The sequence below is a fragment of the Mastomys coucha genome, unplaced genomic scaffold (genome assembly GCF_008632895.1).
Source record: "Mastomys coucha isolate ucsf_1 unplaced genomic scaffold, UCSF_Mcou_1 pScaffold14, whole genome shotgun sequence".
NCBI lineage: Eukaryota > Metazoa > Chordata > Mammalia > Rodentia > Muridae > Mastomys > Mastomys coucha.
Genome location: NW_022196896.1, coordinates 109,698,637 through 109,710,832, shown reverse-complemented (window position 1 = coordinate 109,710,832; position 12,196 = coordinate 109,698,637). Strand labels below are relative to the sequence as shown.

Below are 12,196 nucleotides of genomic sequence, written 5' to 3'. Positions count from 1 at the left end.
TGAGTTGTTACTTAGTTTCCTTATACAGACAGGGTAAGTCTTGTAAAGGCTCCCAGATGGAAAGTGGGTAACAAAGGTAAACTGAGAGAACAGAACAAGAAGTCTGTTCCTTGTAACCCAGGAAGCTTCTGTATTAAACATGACCTGACTCATCTCCCTCCCCTTCTGCCCCCTGTGTGCTTCTGGGTACTTGTTCTTGAACAGTACAAAGGGGTGTGACAGGATGCAGGCTTCCTTGAATGGACCCAGGCACTGAACATACAGGTAGAAAAATCTCTCTTTTACTATAGAGATTTGGACAGAATGATTAGATATTTTTGGAGGAAGAGAGGGAGATGGAGAAAAGAGATAGAGAGGAGGAGAGGGAGGGAAAGCGATGAGAGGAAAAGAGAGGAGAGAGAGAGAGGGAGAGAGAAGAAGAGTAAAAGAACTCCTTACTCCCAGAAGTGTATACCTTGCAATGTATACCTAGAGTTATAAGCAACATGTGATACTGAGGGTAGTCACTGTGACTGATTCCCTCAGATTGTGTATAGGAACAGACACCATACAGCATAATTTGTTCTATATCAAACACATTGCGATAGCCCATTAGGGCAAGGAGTATCACACTTTTCGCAAATACCATTCAATTAGTGGTATCGGAGACACGTTGATGTGTGGTACTTTTTGATCTTTGCCAAGGAAGTATCTAAAGACGTAAAGTGCTGAGGTTATAGCCCAGTCAACTACGTGAGGATCTCTGCAAGGCATGCAGGGGGATCTGGACTTCCAGCAAACGAGTCTTATACATGCAGTGTGTAGCACATCTAACAACAGCATCTGGGAACCTCTGGCCTAAGACATTTGCCCAAAGAGGACTAGCTAAGAAATAACTTTCAACAGGGAAAGCAAACTCGACAGAGGCAGCAGCAGCAGCTTTGGTGCCATGCTTGAAGAGGCTCACACCATTGATCAGTCTAGTCACCATCACAACATAGTCTTCTCCACCTCGCTTTCTGAAGTGTAGATAGGGGAGGGCAGCATCCAATGGCCTGAAAGGTATGACTTGATAGACATGCAGAGCATTGTGCGCCACCCATAGTCTACTGACCCACGATGGGTTTCAGCAGAGACCCTTGGTGATTCACATCTGGAGAAAGATGGAGGGTCACTGTCTTCCACATCCACTGTTGGAAGGCAGGTATTTTCTAAAGAGATAAATAAACTCAGAAGCACATTTTCTATAAATATGAATGGATTGAGTGCTGCCCAGCAGAGCACAGACCTGGGGCTAGTTGAGCAGAAGGTCTGTAGATAGGACAAGTGGTACCGATCCATCAAATAGAGTCTGTGAGCTGCTTGCTTTTTGTAGGCCCATCAATAGTAATTTCACTTAGGATGTCAGGGATAAAGAGCTACAAAGGAATCCATTTAGCCTGGACCATTAAAACACAATAGACTACTTTTTATGGATGGAATCTTATCCAATGCCTTTTTGATCATAAAGCAATTTATTTTTCAAAATCTCTGGGTGGGAGGAGAGGATTTATAAGGTGAATCTAAAAGAATCATGAGATCATACAGTCTGTTTAACTCAAATAAGCTTTTATACCCTGGATATATTGTTCGTCACTCACATCCTCTCCTAACAACTGTGAGGTGCTCTATAATGAGTGTTGCAACACTAACAAATGTGTTAGTGATTGGCTGTTGTAGTTGCTAGCATCCTTCTTCTTCTTCTTTTTTTTCTTTTTATTTACATGGGAGTGTTACTTCTCTGTAAGCAAGACTTGCTGATTGGCTTTTAGGAAAATTCTCAAGAGTCCAGCCTGGAAATAAATTTAAGCAGCAAAATTCAGCTTGGCAAGTGGTTTTATACATATTTAATTTTTGTTGTTGTTGTTCTTGTTAAGGAAAAAAAAATCTACATCTCCCCCAAAGCACACAGGATCTATTTCGGCATCAGCCAGCGAATGCAATGGTAATTGGTGTGTAAGCCGTTCATTCTCCAAGTTTTCTCACGGGGCATAATTTGTCTGTTATTTGTCAGGGATGGGTTCTACAAGACAACACTCCCATTCATGATGGGCACAGCAAACGCACTAAAACATTATCATAGCTGGGATTAATGGTCCACTATGGATTTATGTCAAGAATGTTAATGATTTGTTTATGAATAAGTGGGCCTGTCGCATGGTGAAACAGTAGCCTGCAGGAGTGCTGAATGGACAGTTTGCTCGCACAGGATTCTCGCAGGAAATAAATCCTCTTGCCAGCCCCGTTTGCCTCTCTAAAAGTAGCTACTGTGTGGGATCTGAAAGGTGGTATTTACCTCACCCAGTCCTGTGCTTGGTGCTGTCCCTCAGAAAACTCGAAATTCAATTCCTTTAGAATGGAGAAACTAATCTTTGGGAGGCTGAATATGATTCTGTTTTCTTTTTAAATTAAAGGTTGTGAGAAAATAATAAATCAATTTAATCTCTCATTGAGAGACCCCCACCAGATTTTTTTTGAAACACAAATTTGCAGTAGGTTTTAATTGTTAGGTATGTTAGTTATTGGCATGTGGAGTTTAGCAAGTGAGTAGATCAAAATTATATAATGATTCATATAGATTTAAAAGACTCTATATGGTTCTGTGTGTGTGTGTATGCATGTATTACCTGGATGCATGTTTAAGATGCAGCTTAATGATGTGTATGCTAGCTGCTTTTAAATGCTGCATAAGAGAAGGGCTTTCTGTTATTTAAAGGAAAATGCTATTTATTTATGTGAAAAGCATTCATTTTTCTTTTCAATTTGGAATGGAATTTGTTTAGCTGGGAATACATCTCAGTAGTCAATCCCCTGCAAGCATGAGGACCCGAGTTGAACACAGAACCACATAAGGGTGACATGGCAGTTACCTTATGCTTGTGACCTCAGTACTGGGGAGGTAGAGACAAGAGACCTGAGTTTCATGGACCAGACCGTCTAGCCCAATTGGTGAGCTCCATGCCAACGAGAGAGCCTGTCTTCAAAGAATGATGGCATTCCTAGGTGGGCACCTGAGATTATCCTCTGGCTTCCACACGGACACTCACCTGTGTACCTCCCACCTGACATACACACATGCATTTAAAAACGAATTAGTGTAAGTCAAGGTTTTCTTGAGGTTAATCAGAAGAATCTTTAATAAAACCTTAAAGCCATTTTGAATAAAGTACTATCATGTGATCTCAGAAGATTCACAGTGCCTGAGATGGAGGACAATGACATCCAGGTTCCTCTATAAGCGGAAGCGATGCATACTGTCTGTTCAACAATGATGCCACCAGCATAGCCTGAGACCATGCTGATCTCATTTCCTTGGTCCTTAGAGCAGTCCTGTGGTTATAAAGCCACTGTGCGGAGCCTTGAACCATAGTTCTGAGTCCATCTGCTTTGCAGGATACCACAGATCAAAGGCTGTATGGTCCTACCCCTCGTATCCCTCTGATCTTGACTACATTGTGGTTTCCAGATAGGTAGATGGGGTTGCTGAATGATGTTTAAAAGAAAAAAAAAATCATAGGGTCAGATGAGAAGTATAGAACTTCTCAACAGGGTATCAAAACCTTTCATGAGGTTGTAACTTCTTAGATTTCATACAATTCTTTGGAGAACCCATGCAAAGATATTTTTTTTATTTGTTTTGGTTTTGGTAGCACTGGGGTATTGTAGCTTGAACCCGGGGGCTCATGCCTGTGAGATATAAGGCAGTCTACCAGTTATAACAGTCTTAGTTTCATCATTTTTATAATATACTAGATTACCAACTATAGGCATTTGTCTAGTCATGCAAGGTTGGTTTATGCATACTGATTGTTTTTATTAACCTCATTATCATTGTCTTTTTTTTTTGTATACTAAGCATGGTTCTGAGAGTCAAGGAACTCACATTACTAAGGACTCATTTAAATAATTTGTTTAACCCTGCTTGTCCTTAACTGCAGTCCTGGCAATAAACAGTAGACATATATGTGGACTTGAATTCCTCTGATCATTCTAAAGTTGATCAGTTTATTAGCTTCAGCAGGGAGAGCTTTCCTAAGGTTAAGAAGGGAATGGATGTCTAGCAAATCTATTAAATCCTGTTTTCATACTGTAATGTCTTTCAGTACTGTTCACTACCTCAGGTCCTCTTGTTCCAACAGTCTGAACTGTAGACTATTACAGTGATATCCAGACAGTCATCATTTTGTTATTTATTATTATTTCAGGTCAGGGATAGAGCAAATCATATCTGAAGGATGTTTTGAGCATCTACCCTGCAGAAGACATTTGTGTCCCGGCTTTGAGGAAGGACAGATGCACAAACCCCAAGTTGGATCCAAAATACTTGGATGTATTTTGATCATGACCAAGATTCAGTGGGGACAGAATTCCTTGATTTACCACTGCGTGTGTTTCCAGCTCTTGAATGTTGACACAAGAGACACTCTGAGCTAATGATGTGCTACTAGAAATGCCAAATCATAGCAGCCTAGCGTACCAGCAGTAGAGCAGGGAGATATACATTTATACTGTTGGTTTCCTTTCTATTTCTCTATCTTGGCTGAAGGAATTCTTCATTTCCCCGTGGTTGTAGTTTTAGGCAGAATGAGTTTGCAGAGGAGAACAGAGATGCCTTCCTCTATCTCACTTCTGTGTCAGGAGAGAATGGTTCTCTTGGGAGCTCAAGGACACTGACCCTCCAGCACTGTACTCATCAGAATCACCAGCAGCTGGAAGTGGAGGTCCTTTCTTCTACCCAAGTACCCTCCCCGCTCCCATGTCACCAGCACTCCAGAGGCATCTCAAAGGGAATGGGCTCTGTGCGTGGGCTTCGTGAAGGGAAAAGCCAAACTCCTGGGCTTCTAAGCTCAGGCTCTCTACCCTACTTCTGGGTATAGGATCTGTAGATTTACTTAGATTTCTAATGTTGCTTGAGGTCTAAGATGACTTTATAAGATGTTGTAGGTGGAATTAAGATTATTGAATGGAGAAACCTCTTTGTGGTTGGAAGGAAAATTGATCAAATTCATGGGCAGAGTGTGATAAAAAGCATACCATAAATGGATGACTTTTAGAATGAACCCTGTTTTTACATTTACACTGAGAAAAAAAAATTCCTATCAAAGCACCATATGTGTTTTTTCACTAAGACCTAATAAGAATTGATGACCAGAGTTTGTGTGGGAAAGTTAGGTTTACATTCTGTATATAATGTTTGTTATTATTATTTAAAATATATATTTATTTTAATTACATGTCTGTGTGTGTTCATGGCCTGCCAAAGCTAGAGATGCCCCTGGAGCTGTAATTACAAGTGGTCACAAGTTACTGGGCATGTGTACTGGGAACCAAACTCAGGTCCTCACCCAGAGCAGGACTACTAATTTCTCCAGCCTAATATTATATTATTATGTCTCTCCTGAGCCAGGTCTTGTGGCATCTGCTGATATTTTCTGAATGGATGACTAGCCACCTGAAATACTCTTTCAGCTAGCTGCCTCAGCCCAATACTCCTGGAAATTTTAAGCTCATGCCCAATCCCTTGTCTGTTATTCATTTTCATAGGAATGGTATTCATAACCCAGTGCAGACACGGTCGTGGCATAGATTAAATAATCATGTTATCAAAGACACTGGCTTGAATTCCAAGACAAATTCTTCTTCAAGGTTCAAAGAAAGAAGTAAATAAAAGTCAAATGGATACCCACCCTGAATTTTGAGCTTCTTCACTCTCTAATACATTTAGGAATGTGGCCTTTTGGTTTGGAAACAGTGTTGAAAACTTTGTATATATATATATATTTTTTTTAAATGCTTCTAGACAACTAAAGGAGGAGCTAGTTTTTCTTTAGGGATTTTATGATGGTGATCTCGTCTCTTTTTGAAATGCTAAACAATTGTTTTCCAGATTTCCTGTGACCAAAGAAACCTTTTAAGCTCTAGCTTCAATTGTATTTCTTTTTACATAATGCTAGGTAGCAGAGAGAAAAACCAGCCCATCCAACCCTCGAAAATACTAATATTGTATAAATTGTAGATACATGACTAGAGCTGAGTTAAGGAACATTTGATCATGACCATCAGAAAATAAAATACCACAGAAACCAAAGGGAATGTGAATTTTCATTAGGAAAATGAAAATCCAAGCCATAGTTGGGATGCCCATTCGCACTTATCCAGATGGCATAGAGAATAGTGTTCGTGTAGACGTGAAGAACCTTGTGCACTATGGGTGGGGATGTCAAGTGATGCGGCTGCTGTGGAAATCATATGGATTTTTCCTTAATAGTTATAAATAAAATTACTATGTGGTCCAACATCAGTATTTGCCGCAGTATTATTCACACTGATTAAAATTGGGAAGCAACAATGAGGAATGAATGGTCAAGAAACTGTGCCATTCTTACACAGTGAGATGTACTATGGCTTTATGTGGGAAAGCAGCTTTGGTGTGTGTTACAACATGGATGAACTTTTCGAAGTAAAGTAGGCCAGACACCAAAGAACACATGCTAGCACGGTTCCACTATTACGAAGCTCATGTCAGGACTCAAAGCATTAGGACACAGGAAGCAGAAGGGTGGTTGCCAGAAGCTGGGGAGTTAGCAAAGGGGGATTGTTGCAGGAGTGCTGAGATTTCCATTGGGAAGACAGGGAGTTCTGAGATAGATAGCACCGGACTGCCACGAAGCAATAGGAATGCATTTAAAAGCACCAAGGAGCACAAGGAAGCATGGCTAATGCATTGCATCTTACGTGATTTGCATTTTATCAAGATTTAAAAGTATCAGAAAGAGGACCCGATTTAAAGGTGCCTTCATACAGTCCTTAAAAGTATCTTTTCCTGGGGCTGAAGAGATGACCCAGTCTATAACATGCTTGGTTCACAAACAATCAGGAGGATGTGAGTTCAAGTCCAAGCAGTCCCCCATGAACAAACAAACAAACAAAACCAGCCATGATGGTGTATGATGGTGTTATAATCTTAAGTGTTGGGAAAGTAGAAAAAGGAAGATCCTTAGACCTGACTGGCCAGCCTTTCTAGCTGAGTTAACCATCTAAAGGTGCAGTGAGAAGTCCTGTCTCAAATATATAGTGAAGAGCGATTAAGGGAGATATCGGAAGTAGACTTCTGTTTTCCAAACCTCTGTGCACACACGCATGTGCATACCACTCCTGCCTCTCTGTCTTCCTTTCCTTGGTCTCTGGCTGTCGTGGATTTTAAACTCTGTAAATGATACCACAGGGTCAAGAGGCTCACTGAGAGTGCTTTAGTGAGGAATCAATACTGTTCTTCAATTTCATTAACAAATGATAGTTCAAATCTCTTCAAGATGTCTGTCAGGGTAAATGTAGGGGCTAGAATAGAGTTCCAATAGAGTTTCTCCTCCTCTTTAAACCTAATAGTTCTACCAAGTTAAGGATTCCTTTTGGTCTGGAGCTAGATGTGGGTAGTTTTTGTTGTTTGTTTTAGTGCATGGTAATAATTTCATAGTAATGGACCTTATGGTATAGAAAGGCATGGCAAAGACACTAAACCCCTGTGAAAATTCAATGTTAAATACTTTGGTGTCTGCCCTGTTCTTGACCATCAGCTATGGACAACCACATGCCTCTACCATTAGGCTTTGTAACTGCTTATGTGGTTTACTGCGTGTATTTAGACCTAATTCCACAATTAACATGTTGATTTTTCTATTTGCGTTTTTAACGGCAGGGAATACATTTAAAAGATTGTTAAATGTTGAGGGGGGGGAAACCATCTCATCCTAACAGTGGAGGTAATTAAGTCAAAGAAAAGAAGGCAAGAGCTTTGATGGTTCTACACGCAGGCAATTGAGGGACCAGATACACTGGCAACTCCACAGGAACTCAGCAGTGGGATTGTAGAGCTCCTCCCTGTTGATCCGCTGCTATAGATAGAGAAGCAGATGTAGCTGCTCCCAGTGATGCTATGGGGTACACAATGTACAGGGACTTAGCCCAGCAGTGTCGAAGCTGAGAGTGTAACTCACAGCCAGAGACGGAGTGAGTTCCTTTATCAAGTCTTATTTCAGCTCTCTGTAATCTTATCCATGGCATTCTGGAGGAAAGGAGAAAAGGGATGTAGTTTTTTTCACCCAGCTTCCCATGTAGACCCTTGTAAGGACTTGGTCTTTGTAGAAAAGGGGAGTTATTCCAGTGTGCTTTCATGAGAAAGAATTTTTTTTTTTAAAGACTAATGTAACTTCTTTTAATTGTCATTTTATGCTTTCTGCAGCTGCCTGCCACCCTCCCCTTCCCTTAGATGACCACTTTTGTAGGCTATAGGGGACCAGGGAACAAAGCCAGTGGGAGGGTGGTAGGGGGCACAGCCGCCCCAGTCAGGTGGTGGAGAACAAGCTACAATTACAAATTTATCACAACAATTAATGCTGTAGCCCGGGAGAGCTGCAGAGTGGGGAGGCGCGCTCCTCTTTGTCAGGGTCTATTTGGCAGTGACCTTGCTCTGAAGGTGATGGTACTCCTTCAGCCTGAGCGAGTTGATTTTGATGAAACCGGTGGCATCAATGGGCTCATAGTCGTCCTGCACATTCATGCTCACCAGTTCTTCATTGTATAGTGAGAGTGGAGACTCCCGGCCGGGGATGTACACCTGGCCCTTGAAGACAGACACCTGCACCTTCCCTTCCACATGCTCCTGGGACTTCTCGATGCAGTGGCGAACAAATTCACATTCAGGGCTGTGCCAGAAACCCATGTAGACGAGCTCTGCGAATTTGAGGCCCAGGCCCTGCTTGATTTTTCATACTTCCTGATCCATGGTGGAGGCCTCTATGTCTAAATGAGTATGGTAAAGGATGGTCCCTGCTGGGGTCTCGTAGATACCCCGGGACTTCATTCCAATGAAGTGGTTCTCCACAATGTCAATGCGACCCACACGGTGCTTGCCAGCAACTTTGTTCAGGTACATGAAGAGTTCCAAGGACATGCTGTGGGTGGTGCCATCTTTGATGTTGGTTACCTTCACCGGGACTCCGTTTTTGAATTCTGTCTCAAGGACATCTGGGCTGTTGGGAGCTTTGGCAGGGTCCTGAGTTTTTGTGTAGAGACCTGGAGGTGCTTGGTTCTTGGGGTTTTCCAAGATCCCAGCCTCATAGCTGGGATCTCATCCATACTCCAGGGGCTCTTGGATGTGACTGGGATGGGGATTCCATGTTGCTTCACATACTCCATCAGATCATTTCGGCCCTTGAACTGGTTGTAAAACTCAGGCAGCCTCCAGGGGGCAGTGACATTAATCTGGGGTGCCAATAAGTAGCAAGTGAGCTCAAAGTGGACCCCTGTCCTGTGACACCATGAGACACATACTTGGCCCCTTCACGCTGGGCAATTTCCACTTGTCTGTGAGCTATGCAAGGCCTGGCAAGAGAGGTGCCCAGGAGATAGCGGTCCTCGTAGAGTGCACTGGACTGGACAGTAGGCCAGATGAACTCTTCCACACACTCCTTGCTCACATCCTCAATGAACACTTTTTTTTGGCCCCAAGCTTCAGCACCTTCTTCCTGGCCTCCTCAAAGTCTTCTTTCTGGCCAATGTTGGCCAGGTAGGCAATGACATCATAGCCTTGTTCCTTCAGCCACACGAGGATGCAGGAGGGGTCCAGGCCGCCACTGTAGGCTAGAACCACAGAGCCCTTGCTGGATATCTTGTCTTGGACTGTAGGTACAGGTCCCTGGAGTCTGGAGTGTGTCTTCCTAGCCAGGTGAACAACTCAGTAAGCCCAGGCGGCAGTGGCAGACGGCGGAGCAGGGGGAAAGAATTTTATTAATCACGTAGACATCTGCCAAGGACTCTCTTTCCATTGGGACTTGGATTGTTGGGTGAATGAAAGAGCTGAGTGCTTACCAAACCAAAGAACTGCCAGCATGAACAGTGTCCCTTCTCCAAGTTGTAGAGCTACAGTTTGCATCAAATCAATGTGACCTACAATTCCATCTTCTAAAGATGCTGATGCTAAGTTACGAGGACTGAAGCACTGAGAGTATTAAAGTATGTGGATATATAAAAAAATACATGTGGGAACATCTTACTGTTTGCTTAATTATCTTGCTATTTGAATGAAACGTTTTGGTGTATGATATCTGTTTCAGTATGCAGACAGGCTCTGACTTCAACATTCTGAAAAATTATTGGAATGTGGTTGAAATTGTCCTTGATAGAAAAATATCCGTGTGTTCATATAATATGAATGTATATATATACATATATATGTATATGTATATATATATATATATATATATAATTTCACAAATTCAAAATTTTTATACTTAAAGAAGTATATAGCCTTAGCACTAGGGAGATAGCTCAACGGATGAAGCACTTGCCACTCAGTTTTGAGGATGAGAGTTTAGATGTTCAGGAACTAAATTTCTATAATTCCAGAGGGCAGGAGATGAAAGATAGGTGTTCCTCCACAACAAGGTGATTAGTTAGCCTAGCTAAAACAGTGAGCTATGGGCCAGTGAGAGACCCGACCTCAATAATAAGGTAGAACATGATCGAGGAAGACACCCAGCATCAGTATTCACACATGCTTATGCACATGCATGTACAGGTACACACACATGTGTATGCCTAAAAAGAAAGTATATCCCAATGGACCTCAGGGTACTATACTAGGTACCCAACAGTGGAACCAATACAGCTGCGGCGGAGAGTGACTGAACCCTTACTCTCCAGAGGCTGTCACTCTCATACTGGAGAGATGAAGAACAAACAGTCCAACCATTAAAACAAACCGCCACAGCATAATAGCATAGCGCCAGGAAGTGCCATGCCAAACAGGAGATAAAATGAGACAATGTGACTCTGGGGAGGGGGTTGTTTTAATTTAGAGGGACTTTGACTATGTGAGAAGGTGCTGATTGAAACATTAATAGTCATAAAAAAAGCTGTCCCATGCTCCTGGTGGGAGATACATTGCAGGGAGAACAAACAACATCTCTGGGGCTTTATGTTGAAAACAAGCTTGATCATGGTATTTAGATCACTGGGAGAGAAATTCAGGAGGAAAATTAGGTTGAGAAAGTGGCCAAAAGTTAGACCCTGGCAAGCCATAGTTGGGAGTATGGAAGCTATGTTCCTCTCTACACCACCAGCACATCCCCATGATAGGGAGTGTAGAATTTTACCTTTTGAGTGCTGGGAAGCTCATGGTGGATCTTAAATAAAGAGCTGATATAGAATGAATTCTCAAAGAATGGATGACTATTTATTGGAGGATAGGCTATAGTGAACAGGAAAGGAGACAGAAGGCCAGTTGTGAGATGTTGTACTAACTGTAGCTAGGAAATGGTGGCCACAAGAGTGGCGGTGAAGAATGGTGCTTGGTTTGGGGGATATGTTTTGATTATGAACACAATAAGAACGATCAGTGGATTGGGTATAGACTCTCAGAGAAAGAAGCTGTCTCTTAGGATTTTAGCTTAAACGAATCAGTGAATATCGGTACCATTTATGAAGAGAGCATAGTATACCAGCTGCTGTGAAGGGCAGGTGCTGAATTAAACCATTACATTCTGTATCTTTTTTTAAAAAAAAAAGATTTATTTTATTTTATTTTATGTGTATGAATACACTATAGCTGTACAGATGGCTGTGAGCTATTGTGTGTGTGTGACTGCTGGGAATTGAACTCAGGACCTTTTTTGCCCGCCCCTCTCACTCCGATGTAACTCACTGTAGCTGTCTTCAGACTCACCAGAAGAGGGCGTCCAATCTCATTACGGACGGTTGTGAGTCACCATGTGGTTACTGGGATCCAAATTCAGGACCTTCGGAAGAGCTCTTACCGGCTGAGCCATCTCGCCAGCTCCTGCATTCTGTATCTTGTAACCTGCACAGTGTAACATGGGAATGCAACACTTTGAAACTTCATGCAAAGACCCTGTGTTTCATTTCCTTTGTAGTACAGTGGGAAAGATAGATGATAAGCTCTGAGAAGAAGATATTTGTTTGGAAATCTAAGATAGCTCTCTCAATGTGCCAATATTTTATAACCACCTATTACATTAACCCTGAAAGTAGTTATTATGAAGAAGTGGCTGGATTTCCAGAAAGATCTCAGAAAATGTTCATTTCAGTTGTTCTTTGCTACCCTCAGTTTATAATCCTGGGTTTGAGCCAGAACACTTGATAATAAATTGGTTTAGCTTTT

At 42.0% G+C, this 12,196-nt stretch overlaps 1 protein-coding gene and 1 pseudogene across 2 annotated transcripts in view; one reads left to right on the top strand and one right to left on the bottom strand.

Moving 5' to 3' along the window:
- Pid1 (phosphotyrosine interaction domain containing 1) overlaps nt 1–12,196 on the top strand; it is a 227,047-nt gene that overhangs the window by 65,269 nt on the left and 149,582 nt on the right. The gene's annotated exons all lie outside the window — the stretch shown is intronic.
- The window catches only part of LOC116088924, a 22,735-nt pseudogene continuing 19,003 nt past the window's right edge, over nt 8,465–12,196 (bottom strand). Inside the window, exon 2 of the transcript XR_004118077.1 lies at nt 8,465–9,734. The product of XR_004118077.1 is annotated as an argininosuccinate synthase pseudogene (transcript). The remainder of the gene's footprint in view (nt 9,735–12,196) is intronic.